The sequence below is a fragment of the Ornithorhynchus anatinus genome, chromosome 20 (genome assembly GCF_004115215.2).
Source record: "Ornithorhynchus anatinus isolate Pmale09 chromosome 20, mOrnAna1.pri.v4, whole genome shotgun sequence".
In the NCBI taxonomy this organism is placed as follows: Eukaryota; Metazoa; Chordata; class Mammalia; order Monotremata; family Ornithorhynchidae; genus Ornithorhynchus; species Ornithorhynchus anatinus.
Genome location: NC_041747.1, coordinates 4,461,437 through 4,477,718, shown reverse-complemented (window position 1 = coordinate 4,477,718; position 16,282 = coordinate 4,461,437). Strand labels below are relative to the sequence as shown.

General features: G+C 45.4%; 1 long non-coding RNA gene across 3 annotated transcripts in view; it reads left to right on the top strand.

Moving 5' to 3' along the window:
* The window catches only part of LOC114805907, a 138,834-nt gene that overhangs the window by 68,370 nt on the left and 54,182 nt on the right, over positions 1-16,282 (top strand). For all 3 annotated transcript variants that reach the window (XR_005661188.1, XR_005661186.1, XR_003754016.2), the window contains exon 5: positions 11,637-11,742. This is a non-coding gene — a long non-coding RNA (uncharacterized LOC114805907). The remainder of the gene's footprint in view (positions 1-11,636; positions 11,743-16,282) is intronic.

Below are 16,282 nucleotides of genomic sequence, written 5' to 3'. Positions count from 1 at the left end.
TCAAAAGAAAGATGTATTTCTCAACTGTTATCAACCCCCATTAGAGCCTAGGCTCCTTGTAGGCCAAGAATGTTTTCTAATTTGGGAAGCAGTGTGGCCTAGTGAATAGTGCTTGGGCCTGGGTTCTGATCCTGCCCCTGCCACTTGACTGCTGTGTGACCTTGGGCAAGTCACTTCACTTCCTCTGTGCCTCAGTTTACCGGATCTGTAAAATGGGGATTAAGACTGTGAACCCTAAGTGGGGCAGGGACCGTGTCCAACCCAGGTATCTTGTATCTACCCCAAAGCTTAGTACAGTGTCTGGCACATAGTAAGCGTTTAACAAATGCCACAATTATTATTTTTATTATTCATCATAATAATTCCCAAACATCAGTACAGTGCCGCATTGCACGCAGTGAGGGCTCTCACAAAACACTATTGTGATGATTTCTCAGGATCGTGACTTTTCTTATCCCCAAACTCCTAGGCAATGGCAGGCTCCTGCACTGACTCCCCTCGTCCTTTTTGTCTGCTAACTTATTGATTGATACCCCTTTCATCGCAAGCAAAAGAGGCAGACTTTTCATTGGATTGTGTAGTTTTCTTTAAAGTCAGTTTGAATTTTTCATCGTGTCCAACTATCCAGAATGGAGAGTTTTTTTTCAGTCAATAGTTCAGGTTAAGTCCAATTATTGAGTCTCCAAAATGTTTTTATCTCCGGATTTACACACGAATGGCAATCCTGAGATAGACAAGCGTCAAATGCCTTACCTCAGACTAGGCTCCAGGAGAAGATCTGGAGTTCCTCGTCCAAATTTCCAGTTCTCCAGTCAATCGATTGTATTTCCTGAGCCCCTACCTTATGCAGAGGGCTGTGCTGAGCCTTTGGGAGCTTTTGTGCTGAAAGGGAAGACAGTCTAACAAGAATGCAGACAGCAGCTTCTCTATCTACAGACTTGATCCTTCTCTGGACGATTTGTATTCTGTTTATCCTGATAGCGATTGTGTACTCTATAGACAGGAGTAGAAACAAACTAGACCCAAGGACAGAGAGACAGTTAAGTAGAAAAGAGGGTGGGAGAGGGGAAAGACCAAGGGGAGGAATTGTAAGCTTCCCTTCTGGACTATAAACTCGTCGTGGGCAGAGAATGTGTCTGTTATATTGCTGGGTTATATTCTCCTAAGCGTTTAGTACAGTGCCCTGCACACAGTAAGCACTCAGTACGATTGAGTGATGGATCGAAATGAGGGGAGCATGAAGAATGGCAACGTGGCCTAGTGGAAAGAACTTTGGACCAGGAATTGGGAGACTCAGGTTCAGGAACTCTCAGCACCTCAGTTTCCTCTTATGTAGAATGGGGTATAGACACTTCCTCTCCCTTTCTCTTAGGCCTTGAGCTTCATGGGGGATGGAGACTATGTCTTATCTCATTACCTGGTATGTGCCCCAGAACTTAGCACAGTGCTTGGCAGAAAAATGCTTATTAAATGCCATTAAAAAAAAAAGTCGGGTTCTGTTTCTCGGTGTCCTGAAAGCCCTACTAGGCTCTCCCGGTGCATTTTTAGTTGAGCCTGGATTTGCCGTAATGCAGTGTGGGCGGAGTCTCATGTCATTACTCCCCCTTCTAGACGGTGAGCCCGTTAAGGGGCAGGGATCGTCTCTCTTTGTTGCTGAATTGTACTTCCCAAGCGCTTAGTACAGTGCTCTGCGCACAGTAAGCGCTCAATAAATACGACTGAATGACTAAATCGTCCGCTGTCCGGCCGAGGAGGGATTTGAAGTTTTGCTGAGTGTTAGGAACGTGAAGTCGATGTGGCGGGGACTCAGCTTGAAACCAGGCCCGATATGGATTGCGGCTGAGCTTGACTCTGAGCTGCCCCGAAAAGACTAACTAAGGCTACCCAAGCCCCTGCTAATCCGTGCGGCCAAGCTTGGCGTAGACATCCTTCTCACCACCAAAATCAATATGAGATTCCCTCAGCGTATAGCTAGCTGTCTCTCAGGCTTGAAGGTGACCTCCCGCAAACCCCCCTGGAATCTCAATGGGTTCAACCATTGTTTCAACAGGCAGTGACAAGTTAGGGGGAAGATAGTACGTGGCTTCTGTCGGAATGGGTGAAATTCAAGAGGGTTGGCGAAAAGGAGTGTTGTCGAGGAAAGAATGAAGGAGAACTAAATCGGATCCTAATGCCCAACACCCCTAAATACCCAGGGTTCAATACACTGTACGTAGAAATAGCAGCATGTGAAGCATTCATTCATCCAATCGTATTTATTGAAGCAGCATGGCCTAGTGGATAGAGCACGGGCCTGGGAGTCGGAAGGATCTGAGTTCAAATCCCAGCTCTGCCACTTGTCTGCTGTGTGACCTTGGGAAGTCATTTAAATTTTATGTGCCTCAGTGTCCTCATCTATAAAATGGGGGTTAAGACTGTGAGCCCCAAGTGAGACAGGGACTGTGTCCAACCTGATTAGTCTATATCTACCCCAGCGCTTAGAGCAGTGCTTGACACATAGTAAGCACTGAACAAATGCCATCATTATTACTGTTAGAAATAAAGATCAATAAAAATTGACTGTAAAAATCCCAAGTTCCTTAGAGACAAAGAGTTCTTTAGATGCTAACAAGCGTCACACAGGCAGGATGTACAGCAGGGATCTTGGAAACAAATTTTTGTTGCACTTGCCCAAGTGCTTCGGAGTACAGTGCTCTGCACCCAGTAGGTGCTCAATAAAAGCCATTGTACATGTTAAAGCATTTACTACGTGCCGATCACTCTTCTAAGCACTGGAATAGATACAAGTTAATCCGGTTGGCCGTAGTCCCTGTCCTACACGGGGCTCACGCTCTTAATCCCCATTTTACAGATGAGGTAACTGAGGCCCATAGAAGTGAAGAGCCTTGCCCGAGGTCCCAAGGGAGACATGTGGCGGAGCCCGGATTAGAACCCAGATCCTTCTGACTCCCAGGCCCGTGCTCTACTCAGCTTCTCGTGTAGCTGCAAAGACATGATTGTCCAGGCCAGCGGCCCGGATCGTACTTCAAGATGAGAATCCACCGTACGTCACAATGTGTGACAGGGGTGGGCACGGGTCACCACCCCTCACTCCAAGTACATTTGAAGATGGTGTTCTTGCTACTAGACAGCTTTGCTTAGTCAGAGGTATCATCAGCTAGGCCGCTGCAGAACTTCTGGGCCTTCTCCACAAACAGAACTGGAGATATAGTTAGGATAGAGGCGATAAAACCACATTTGTCTGCCTAGCCTGGGCGCTGTCTGGCCCGGTCATTCAAGCTCGGACGTAATCGAAGGAGGCTGGCCTAGAGGGGTGGGAATCTGATTTTCTGGTGGAAGGAAACCATTTCTTTAAAGGATCCAAGAGGTGAAATTCCCCTTTATCTGAAGCATTTCTATATAAAAGCAAAAATAGATACTTTAATAGCATTCTGCCACACTTAATGGAGGTGAAAATCACCCAGAGGAAGAAACTCATGAAATGGGACCAAGGAAAATCTTGCAGTCCATACATCACCACACTGATCGGATCCCGAAATTCATCCCTACATATCCCTCTCCCCTCCCACCTCCCCCTCCCTGGCTTCTCTGAAATTTAAGCTAACTTAGGATGGGGTGGTTTTGTCTAAAATGGGGCGTTCGGGATTTCCACTCTAGCCCCCCTCTCCAAATTACAAACTTTTAAATTGTTCTTTTCAAAATGCAATTAAAGGGACCACCGTGGTATTTTCTGCATGAATGGGACTGGGCCTCCCGAAAGGGCCAGTGCTTTTTGAGTGGGTCATCTTGAAAGAGAGAGTGTAGATAAAACAAGACAGGAAGTCGCTGGCCTAAATGTCGACATGTAACTTACCTACATTGTGGCTTTTGGACCATTGGCAGTTATCTGGGAGTCCAAGGGGATAGTAGGTGACCTTCCCTGGAAGTTGGTCCGGTGGAGCTACTCCACTGGCGTGCTGACACTGACACCCCTTCCTCTAGTTTCCACCTTTTTATTATGAATCATAAGATGTTTAGGTGCATGGCTGTCTCCATCTCTCCTGAGCCGATGCCACAGCCAGATGCGGCTGTGTATTCAGTTTTCCATATTAGAAGTGAAATGTCTTTTGTATCCGCATGACTTTCATCTTAGTGATCCTGCCAGAAATGTGTGTGGAGACGAAAGTATTACTTTGGGGTGGGTGAGGCGAGACACATAAGATTTGCTTTAAAATGACGCAGAATATAGTATGCGGCGGATGCGCGACTCTCTTCAGAGGGCGAGTGCATCCAGAGAGAGAGCCTTTCTGCATTGTAATTGCGATGATTCATCGTCTCTCTCTTCCATTGAATCTCATCGACTATTTCAGTGTAAATAATCACACAGGACAGAGCTCCAGTACTAATAATGACCGTGGATGTGGGAGGTAAAATAAGACAGTTGTTATGAGATGGAATGGGGTCCTCATTCAGCCACATCCTCTCTACATTTGCACTGAACGAGGGAACGGCACCAAGGTGATCTGCACCCCCCAATCTCAGCTTTAAAGTTTTGGCCCTTTATTGGGGGAAATGGGGACCAGAGGGAACTAGGAGTCTTTCAAAGTTAGTCTTAATGGACTACTAATAGAATTATTTAAAAGATGAAGTCAAGGGAATCAAAGAAGCCTTCATTTTGCCTTTTTTCCACCTTTCCTGCACCTCAGGTCTTCCATTTGGTTGTAATGGAAGATGATGAATGTGGTAATTGGTGATTTTGTGGGTGGTTTGGGATGAGCGGATTTAATTACCTGCTGAGATAGGCCAGATGACTGGGGTCAGACCAATGGCAATTTCAGCATCGTTTTCTCTTCGCATAGATTTGTACATCCACATCACCATCAACATCAGCAGTGTTTAGTTGAGAAGCAGTGTGGCCTCATGGAACGAGCACAGGAATGAGGGTCAGGAAACCCAGATCCGGTCCTGGCTTTACCACTTGCTGCTGCATGACCTTGGGCAAGTCATTTCTCTATGCATCAGTTCCCTCATCTGTAAAAATGGGGAGAAAATACCTGTTCTTTGTGGGTCCAGGGTGGGGTCTGATCTGATTGCGTTGCTTTTCCCCCAGTGCTTAGTATGGTGCATGGCATATAATAGGCACTTCACAGATACCACTATTATTGTTATTTACTGAGCAGCACTTGGGGAATATGCACTAGAAGTAACCCATAATCCCCCGCCTTTAAGGACCTTTAAATCTAATGTGAGGAGACAAATGCACATAAAGTGACAATTATACACTAGGAAAACAAGTAAGAGAAATCATATAAATGATAACAAAAACAAGTAAATAGCGTATGAATAGTGAGGCCCAAGGTTGGTGATGGGGCAATATGATGAGGAGGGGAGGGATCGGGGATTCCTTTTGAAGGTGACTTATCAGGACCTTAAAATTTGGTGATGGGGGGTAGGGGGAGGGAGAATAGGTGGCTGCAGACAGAATGGGGAAGGCATCCCTCACAGTGTCCAGTTGGGGTTAATGTGAGCAATAGCTGAGTGATGGATTTTCACAAGCCAAGTACAGTTATATATGTGTGTCTTGCAGCACTGACTTCGAAAATAGAAGCAAATCAAGGATTAAAAGGGAGACGTGTCCAGGTACAAGCCGCAAGAACTTTAGAGCTCTGAGGTTTGAATACGAAGTAGGAGTGTGCTTTCCGTCATCCGAGGTGCGGTCAGACTGGCGTTTCTGGACATAAACAACCCTCCTCTGAGTTCCTTCTAGATCACTTTTCGCTGGTGAAGGAGCAGCTTACCAGACATTTCCTCCCCTTTCCCCCCGAACTGGGACCCTGAGAGCTCAGTGGCAGCTCATTCCTTGGAGATCGGTTTTAACTCTGGCGTGAGTCACGCAACCGGGTTGTTTTTTTCTTCATTACTTCACCCAAATTTTTCCCTCCCGCCTGAAGAAGGCTTGAGGAAATGTCAGCGTGAGACATTTGGGCCTTCTCTTTCATTTTCGACTCGGAAACCTCAAAAAGCTCATCCGTGATTAAAGTTGTCGGCTCCACGATAAACGGCAGGGTCTATGACCCCAGGGGTTTCCCGTGGGAGTCGGGGCACCATTACTGTCTTTGCGCTCCCAGCCTCACCCACCTTGGTCCCTGGCCTCACCTGAGAGCTTTCCAGGAGGATTGAAGAGAGTTGGAGTCTCTGAGGAGGGCAGAAGAGGCCTAAAATGGTATCTTTCTGAGCGGTTAGCTCACCTAAACCCATCTGCCTCTTCCAAACCCCATCTAGTGGGCTTCCTTTCTACGAACCCCACCTCATTCTCCCTGTCTCCTACTTGAAGTGAAAACTTAGCCCCTCTATCAAATATATGACAAAAACAGTAGCTGCTGGGGTAGCACCTTGACCTTCTGGGAAGAGTAGGAGCCTGGGAGTTAGGAGACCTGGATTCGAGTCCCAGCTCTGCCTATTGAGTGACCTTGGGCAAGTCAGCTTAACCTCTCTGGGCCTAATTTTCTTCACTTCCAAAATGGGGAGGACTTAGATTGTGGGTCCTCTTTAGGGCAGGGACTACGTCTGATCGCATAACCTCATTTCTCCCGTGGCACTTAAGGCTCAAAATAAATGCAATTATTACCATTGTTGGGGAACGGAAAATAGAGGAGGAGCCACATCCAGGCCCTGTTGCTTTACCGGGCCAGTTTGAAAGTATCAGGAAGAAGGAAGAGAATGACCTCTTCTGCCAATGAAACATTTACGTATGTGCTTTTGACAGCCTTACAGTATAAATCATGGGAAGTCGGAACTCTCCAGCGGTAATGCATTTTATTTCTATTTAAAATAAAAAGACAAGCAGACCCATAATTTAAAAGTTACACAGTGATATGTTAAGAAGTTTGGGGTTGGTTATCGCAAAATGGAAAAACAGACAGGTAATAAAACACACCCAAGGAAACGTTATCTCAATCTTTCCAAGCTTTTATAAAAATCATTCCTAAGGCAGATAATATGAGCTAATTCACTGTGCTCAATCTGGCTGATTTGTGAAGCGTGCTTGAAAGAAATTATTTTTTTTCCGCTTGCAGAAAGAGGATTATTTTAAAGCAGAGCTGAAATGGACACACGCCTTCTTCACCCTAAGAAACATCCAAAATGACCATAAATCTACCATTCCCAATTGGCTAAGCTTCTAAATATCTGTCACTCTCTTCCTCCCTAACCCCCAGCACAAGTGCCTGTCAGACATCAGGGGAAGATGGAGTAGCGAAATGATTTTATTTTTATTTTTTTTTCTGCTCAGCGAAGTAGGCCTTTGCTCCCTGTCTCCATTTGGGCATTTCAAGAGAACCTAAAGCCACATTCCCTTCACTGGGCTGAATGCAGTGGAGGGGAATGGTAAAGGGCCTCAAAGGAAAACAGCTATTGAATCCTGCTACGAATGAACACAACGTTGGGCTTCCATTTCAAAGCTCTCGTTTTAAAGCAAGAGTGACAAGTAGAAGAAATTTATGCTAGGGCACTCGAAACAATTTTCTAGTTCAATAAACAAAGAAAGCTTAGTGGATGCAGAGAATGTGTGTTCCATTTCCCAGAATCTAGTCTGAGTGTGTGGTTTTTGAGAGTGGAGGAAGAAGAAGTGGTCTCTTAGGACAGCTGGGAAATCTAGTCAGTAGGCCAGTGGATGGCCAACAGGAGGCCAAAAAGCAAACCAGCCTACACTTGGAATTTCCTTAAGTGAAGACTCAGAATTTTCCTGAAAGAAATAAAAAGCAACCGCATCTCCGATTTAACACTCTGCTTTGCCTTTACATTCCAGTGTCATGGCTTAATGGATAGAGCACAGGCCTGGAAGTCAGAAGGATCTGGATTCTCGTTCTGGCTCCACCACTTGGGCAAGTCACTTAACTTCTCTGGGCCTCAGTTACCTCATCTGTAAAATGGGGATTAAGAGTGAGCTCCATGTCGGTCAGGGACTGTGTCCAACCTGATTAACTTGTAACTATCCCAGTGCATAAACAGTACTTGGCACATAGCGAGCTCAGGGAGTGTGTCTGTTTATTGTTGCATTGTACTCTCCCAAGCCTTATTCCGGTGCTCTGCACCTAGTAAGAGCTCAATAAATATGATTGAATGAATGAATGAACAAATAGCACTATTATTATTTTGCGTGGAATTTCCAGTAGCTTTTGGTAGTAAGTAGTAACGTGAGTTATTTGCTCCTCGTTTTGGAAACAAAAGTGGAATACGTTTGTTTTTTGCTCAGTCTTCTGTCTTTCTGCTCTGTCAAAGCTTCCAACTCAAGTGTCTCCAAACCTTTCTGAGCTGAGAAAGCTGAGAGGCTTGCAGGACCAGTGCTGGCCAGCAAAGCCTTCCCTTTGTCGCTGGAATATCCATTTCATCCCTGGGTCCCAGCTTCCTTCTGCCTCCGCTTCTTCTCTTCCAGCCAGGTCACAGGATGACCGCGCTGTAGGTTTGCAGGCCGGGCTGCCCTACCAATTCTTTGACAAGATCCCCGACCCCTTCTTCAACCTCACCCTGGTTCTAGCTCTCTCTCTTTTTTTATGGTATTTGTTAAGCGCTTACTACGTGCCAGGCACCATTCTAAGCGTTGGGTTAGATACAAGGTGATCATGTTGGATACAGTCCATGTCCCACAAGAGATTCACGGTTCTAATCCCCATTTTACAGATGAGGTAACTGAGACCCAGTGATGTTAAGGGACTCGATCAAGGTCACACAACAGATAAGTAGCAGATCCAGGACTAGAATCCAGGTCCTTCTGACTCCCAGGTCTGTGCTCTATCAACTAAGCCATGCTGCTTCTCACTCCTGGCTCCACCACTTGCCTGCTGTGTGACCTTGGGCAAGTCACTTCACTTCTCTGGGTTTCAGTTCCCTCATTTTTTAAATGGAGATTGAGACTGTGAGCCCCACGTGGGACAGGGACTGTGTCCAATCCGATTTGCTCATATCCACCCCAGTGTTTAGTATAGTGCCTCCCGTGTAGTAAGCGCTTTACAAATACTATAATAATTATTAGTACTATTATTTCCCAGTCAGATTTCTGTGAGTCTTCTATCCTGGTCTTCCTGCTTCCAGAACACATCCCCTCCTCTTCAAAAATCCCCAGTAAGTACCCATTTCTTTCCTCATTAACAAAAAATTATATTCATCAGAATCAAGGATCTCCCCCAACTTTTTCCCGGTAACATGTAACTGTTCCTCTGCCGCTACTGTCCCATTCCTCTCCCCTCTCCCCTCTCCCCCATTTGCAGTTCCTCTCCCTCTCCTCAAATCAGCCAAATTCTGTCCTCTGAAGTCCTCCTAAAAAGTCTCCTCCACCAAGAACCCTTCCCTCATTAATTCCCCCACCCCTCCCGATCAAGGACTTCCTGTCATCCACTTTATTTAAGTCATGTTGCCTTCCGGGGGAAGAGCACTGCTCTGCGCATAAAGAGACACATGGGTTCTAGTCCTGCTTCTCCGTGATGCTGCTGCGCCATCAACACTGAAGTTTTCTGCCCCCCAAATCCACGAGAGCATTCCCTTAAGGTGAATCGGCCCAGCAGGAATTGAAGGTCGCGCAGCAAGCAATCGGCAGAGCTGAGGTTAGAACCCAGGTTCTCTTACTTCCAAGCCTTTACTCTTTCCACTAGACCATGCTGCTCTGGACAATGTCTGAATGCCAGAAGCAGCATTCCCCTTCTAGACTGTAAGCTCACTGTGGGCAGGGAATGTGTCTATTACATTTTTGTGTTGTATTCTCCCAAGCGTTTAGTTAAATGCCCTGCACACAGTAAGCACCTAATAAATATGATTGATTCATTCATTTAGATTTGAAGTTCCTTGAAGGCCAGGATTATTCATTCAATAGTATGTATTGAGTGTGTACTATGTGCAGAGCACTATACTAAGTGCGTGGAATGTACAATTTGGCAACAGAGACAATCCCTGCCCACCAACGGGCTCACAGTCTAAACGGGGGAGACGGACAGCAAAGCAAAACAGAACAAAACAAGACATCATCACGATAAATAGAATCATGGAGATATACACCTCATTAATAAATAGGGTAATAAAAATATATACAAATAAGCACAGTGCTGGGTGGGGGGAGGGGAAAGAGCAGGGGGGAGGAAGGGGAGGGGAGGAGGAGCAGAGGGAAAAGGGGAGCTGCCTTGTAAATTCTGTAGCTCTGACAGTACCCATTTCAGCGAGTTGAGCACAGAGGATGCTCAGTAAGTAACATTGCTCCTGTCTTTGGTTAATTAAGCTCACTTTTTTGAAATGAAAAATAATTCTCATAAGCACAAGCTAAAATGGCCTCACTGGTCTTCTGATGATAATTCACTTTTATGGACATAGTTCTTCAGAGTGGCCAATATTAATTACATGTTCTGTGTCTGATGTACAAAGTGTTCCCCCATTACTTCCTATTTACTTGGGATATTGCTCTGGTTAACCTGTAATTTCTCTCCAAGCATTTGTTTGGAAATTTGGCCGGGTAAACAGAACACTGCCATCCTTAAATCATCCAGAATTTAAAATGACACCTGGCTACATTAAGCCCTGGTGGAAAATGCTCTCAAACTTCATCAAATATTCATGATTAATTATAGTCATAATATTTTTGTCACTGAGAAAATTAACACTGTGAGCCTCTTGTACCCGTGCTAAAAATACAAGCGTGCACGCGGCTCTGTTGCTTACCCTTTGATTTACCAGAATTTTTTTATTGTCATTTCCATTAAATAGAATGACAAACATGATATTCCTTGGTCCTTAACTCAAATGATAGAGTTGGAAGCCTTCTGGGAAAGAAGTATCTAGGACGTTTGAGTCATGTGTGTGTGTGAAAGAGAGAGGGAGAGAGGGAGAGGAATAGAAAGAGTGAGTGATGTATAGCTGCTTTGGGGAGCCAAAATGGCACCAGGATGATGAGATTTTTCCCGGGATGTGCAAGCATAGCTGATGACTAATTCACACCCAGCAATCTTTTCCACATCCTGTGCATGTGAGATTGACCTTTGTTCCATTACTACGTCTTTGCCACCACCCACCCTCCCACCCTGTTCATGGTGCCATTTTTGTAACTGCCGCTTGATGATATAATCTTCTTGGGCCTCTTTTCTAAGACCGTCACCTGGTGGTGGTAACTCCTTGGGCGGGGAGGGAGGAGTCGCGGGGGGCGGTCCACGTTTATGCCACATTATTGAGGGTCTGCTTCCTGGACCGACCCTCTGCATGAGTCTTTTGTCTCATATTTACAGTTTCTCCACCTCATCAAACGGCTGTTTGGAGTATCGTGCTGTCATCAGTTCTCCTCTTGTGGTCCACATGGCGAAGGGCTGCCCTCGTTGTTTGTGATTCTGGGTTGCCAATTATTGGAAGTAGCAGTCTGATATGGTACTTGTTTGACCAAGCAGTCGCCCAGAAGAGGTTCATTTTGATCTGAGGCTTAATGCCACACTGGTGATACACATTTTTTGCCAGTCTAGCGAAGAACACGGTGACCTTTTTGTTTTGGTTTTCTGTCACCTAGGTACAGCATTCAAATCTGTCGGGATGGAGATCCTTGGTGAGCTGCCAAACGACCAATTCAAGGAGTCCTGATGCTGCGTAGAGTTTTCGAGAATATTAAAATGCATTCTGATTTCTGTTTCCAGATTCCCTTGCTGCCTCTTCAAGCAAGTCGAACAAGGCCAGATCTGATGAGTGGGGAGAGGATCAGACAAGGTCACCTTTAGTTTTAACCCAGCCGGCCAGATCACGGTGAGTTAATTTTAAAATCTTGATAATCTTTTAGAGGCAGCCAAACCTTTCAAGTTGATGCCAGCATCCAGGTCTAATGATGGCATCTGACGGTTTAACGGGCCCGTGAACGTGGGCGTTCGGGATTTGACGACGTTCACTTCCCTTGCACTTGGTGGCCTGCAAAGGCGGAACTGTGGCAGCAATGCGATCTAAAGCTTGTAGTCAGCATTGCTTTCCACTAGACCTGCTGCTAGACACCGAAAGACAAATCAATCAGAGGGGAAATAAATGATTTCGAAGTAGGCTTGATGTAATCGATCCAGTTTTCTGAGATTTTTATCCCCACAGATTTTGGGGAAAGTTGGCTTTGTTATCTAAAAGGGTGGTTAACGGACATGGAAATTCTTTGTTTTTCTGCTGGGTTTTAGAGGAAGAGGTCTCTCTTTCACCTCCCAAATCTCTTCTTCCACCAGAAAGGTGGCGGTCGAGGGAGTGTTTTCTGGTCTGCGTGGAGGTCAGACTTTCAGATTCTCCTTTGCTCCACAGGAGGGCAGTAAAATGATACCAGTCCCCCTCGAATGGTTTGGTCGCCTCAACCGTTTTGCGTTCGATTATGGGACAGGGTTAAAGGGAGGAGCAGAAAACATTATCATTTTTATTGTTACTGTGTTAAAAATGGATATACCTACCGAAAAGAGTTCTAATCCCGGCTCTGCCTCTTGTCTGCTGGGTGACCTTACACAATCACTTCATCGTGCACCTCAGTTACCTCATCTGTCAAATGGGGATTAAGACTGTGAGCCCCAAGTGAGAGATGGACTCTGTCCAACCTGAGGATGTCAGTAAGTAGCTTGTATCTACCCCAGCTCTTAGCACAGAGCCTGGCACATAGTAAATTCTTAACAAATGCCATTTAAAGAAAAAAAGTCACAGAGCGCTGAGAGGGCGTTGGACTACTCTGAATTCAGCATCCCCTCCCTAAGACTGTGAGCCCTTGAGGGACTAAAACCATGTCTAATACCCACCTGGGTATTCTCTCGCATACTCTGCACACAGTAAGAGCTCGATAAATGCTGTTAATACTTTATGTCCAAAGTGTGGCATAGTGGATAGAGCACGGGCCTGGGAGTCAGAAGGTCCTGGGTTCTAATCCCAGCTCTGCCACTTGCCTGCTGTGCGGCCTTGGGCAAGCCGCTTCACTTCTCTGGGCCTCAGTTCCCTCGCCTGGAAGATGGGGATTGAGACCGTGAGCCCCACATGGGGCAGGAACTGTGTCCAACCCGATTGACTTGTATCTGCCCCAGCGCTTAGCACAGTGCTCGGCACATAGTAAGCGCTTAACAAACACCACAATTATCATTACTACGACTACTGCTACAAAGATCAGGGCACCAACTTGTCAATCGTAGTTCTCCATTGGGTTACCAGGGAGAGCCAAACATCTCATCATGGGGCAATTTTAATTAAAACTGCAACCCCCCCCCCAAGTCAGGGGAAATTAATCATTAAGTGACTAGGTGGGGTTAGATCGACACATTTTTATGTCAAAATGAATACTAATTTCCTCAGATATTTTACCTGTTAGTACAATTTTTGCTATCTCCCCCAGCCATTCACACTTTAAGGATTTTTTTCTCTTCCTTTAACTTACTGGCATTTCCAAGAGAGGAGCTTGTAATCAGAGTGCACTTTCAGGCCCATAATAGGCCCTGGTATCAAAAGCATTTCTACTGTCTTTCCAAAAAAATACTTAGTAATGGATTCGCTGATACGGCTCGTCGTGAGTCTGGGATAACTTCAAAACAGAGCCGAGAAACACAAAGGAGGGTGAACAATATCTGGGCTAATGAGGATTTTATTTTTTAACCTGTCAACTCGATCGTCAATTCAAAATGTACCTCACTTTAGAAGGAAATGGGCTTCAAAGGGAATATCAAAAGCCTAAAAAAAAACTGTTGGGAAAGAAGAAAGATATGGGATATGTTTTTAGTGTCACACTTTCCACTGGGGGGCAAAGAAATTGGAATTTAATAGAAACTCAATATTTAGTTTCTGTAATTTGCCGCAGTTGAAGGAAGAGAGTGCTTGTATTGTCACATTAACAACTCTGGTAGCCAATGATGAGAGCAAACCAGGCTCTTACTCTTAACAGGTCGGAGAAAAATACCATGACCAGACTTTATTCAGTACGTTAGCACAATTAGAATATTATGATTTTCATCATGTGCACTTAAACCCCTTAACGCTTTAAACGTAGATACTCACGGGTGAAAGCTTCATCTCGGGTGTTGGTTCAAACCTGTTCAGTTATTGCTAAATCCGTGCCTGTAAACAAAATTATTCTTAGTCCATTGACAACTGCTATTTGTCCTTTGGGAAAATTGCTTCATAAGGAGATGCAAATGGTTTGGTGGCCGTTGATGGCTTTGTAGTAATTACTCTGCCATCAGATATCTCTGTATTAAGATGAGCCTTGGCATCAAAATTCCATATGGCTGGATCTAAAATAAGGTGCTTAGACATGCAGAATGCTAAATAATGTAAATTGAATAAGTAAAATGGAGGCTCAGGCTCCTCTCGAGCCCCAGGCCGCCGTAGGGATCAAACAAAGGCCAATTGGATGCTTCAAACACTTTATTAGTAGGGAGAAAGGGGTGCGTTGCAGCCTACCAGTTGTAAATCTCGGGGACTCGGTTTTTACCTGCCACCCCCTCCCTCGTTGACGTGTACTTTTCCTATCCCAGAGGTTGATCAGGAAACCTGCCTTGCCATTCCTGTCCCATTATACCCTCCCTCAGTGCTTCTGCAAACAGAATTGATTCGACAGCTCATAGATGTATTCTGTTCATTTTATTTGTAAACCTCTTTACATCTGTCTCCTCCATCAGAATGTAAGCTCCTTGAGTACAGGGATCACGTCTCGTGTTTCTGTTTTACTTTCTCAAGCGCTTAGTATAGCACACTACTCCTAGTGGCCCCTCCATAAATATCTTTACTACCATCCAGTCGACCGGGAACCCCCCCATCCTTCCTACCCCCGTCCCAGGCCTTTCCCAAAGTTCTTGAAAATTGTTTTTCCCACAGCTCCTCTGCATTGTCATGCATGAACACACTCCTTCCCCACGTTCCTGTGGGTTTTTCCTTCATCCCAAGTGACTAATACCATCCTCTCTTGACCCACTACCGCCTGCTCCTTCCCTGCCTGGACCCGCCTGGCCCCAGAGGCACGGGGCGGGACTCCCATCCCAGCTTAAGAAGACAGTCCAAGAGGAGGAGAGTTCTAGAGAACTCAGCTGCGGCCCAAGGGGCATCATAAGCTCGCCGCTGACTCACTCTAGTGCTTATTCCAATTCACCCATCAGTGCTGCACCTCTGACTGGCATAACTGGGAAAACAATTATCGCTCCTTTGCCATTCCCCGAGGGACTGTAAGGATAAAAACTGGATATTTCATCTTAGAGAACAGAAATGCCTGATGGTTCAGGGGCACTGTGGCCTAGGGGTAAGAACACGTGCCTGGAAGCTAGGAGAACTGGGTTCTAATCCCAGCTCTGCGTCTGGCCCTGCTGTGTGACCTTGGGAAAACCACTTAACCTCTCTGAGCCTCTGTTTTCTCACTTGGAAAATGGGGATAAGACTCGAGCTCTCTTAGATTGGGAGCCTCAAGTGGGAAAGGGACTGTGTCCAATTTGACTATCTCGTAATCCACCATGTCACATAGCACTTAGTAAGCATTTAATAATACCATAATAATGGCAGTCCAGACCAAGAAACCCCGCAAAAGCTGAGCTCGTGTTAATAAATGCTTCTCCCCACTTGCGTTCATACTGAGATGGTTATCTTACCTTGGAGTCCTACAGGATCTTTTAGGAAATCCTTCACCAGGTAGGAAGCGTTTATCCGTTCAACTGAAAGTACTCTTCTATGGTCTTCCGGCCTAAAAATAGTGCTTAAATAATAAACGTAATGGAAATGAGAGTAGAATTAATCTAAGGGGCAAAATAATTCATTGTTTAGCCCACGCTCAATCTTTTCAAGAAAGGGAAAGATCGTCCTTTCTGGTTAAATTGACTGAAACATTCTGCCACGGTAGAGAATAATAAAGGACAATTAAGACTGAAAGTGACCCGTGGCTGTCAGTGGCCAAGTACTTAATGGAATGTGAAGACTATTTAGAGGTCAGGAGCTGAAGAGTGACCTCTTGGCTCAAACGTATCCAAGGAAACATTCAAACCCCTTGGCGTTTGTTTCTATAAATGACTTTCCGTTGGGGGAAAAAAAACCTCATTCTAAAAACACGATACGTAAGTCGACTTATTCCCTTGGATGGATGATATGGAAATCGAAGCTTTTGTTCCCTAATTAAAATCAGAATCACTCCACTCCAGCAGTTTTCTGTTTACTTCCACGAAGCGGCCGAGAGTGTAAGTGGTGTTTGCTACTACCGAGGCCTCTGAGGAAATCTGCTCTGCGGCCCCAGAGCCCATCTCTAATCCTGAACTGAAGACTTGTGAAAAGTAGGGATCTTCATTCTGATATCTTGTGGAGGGAAGACGAT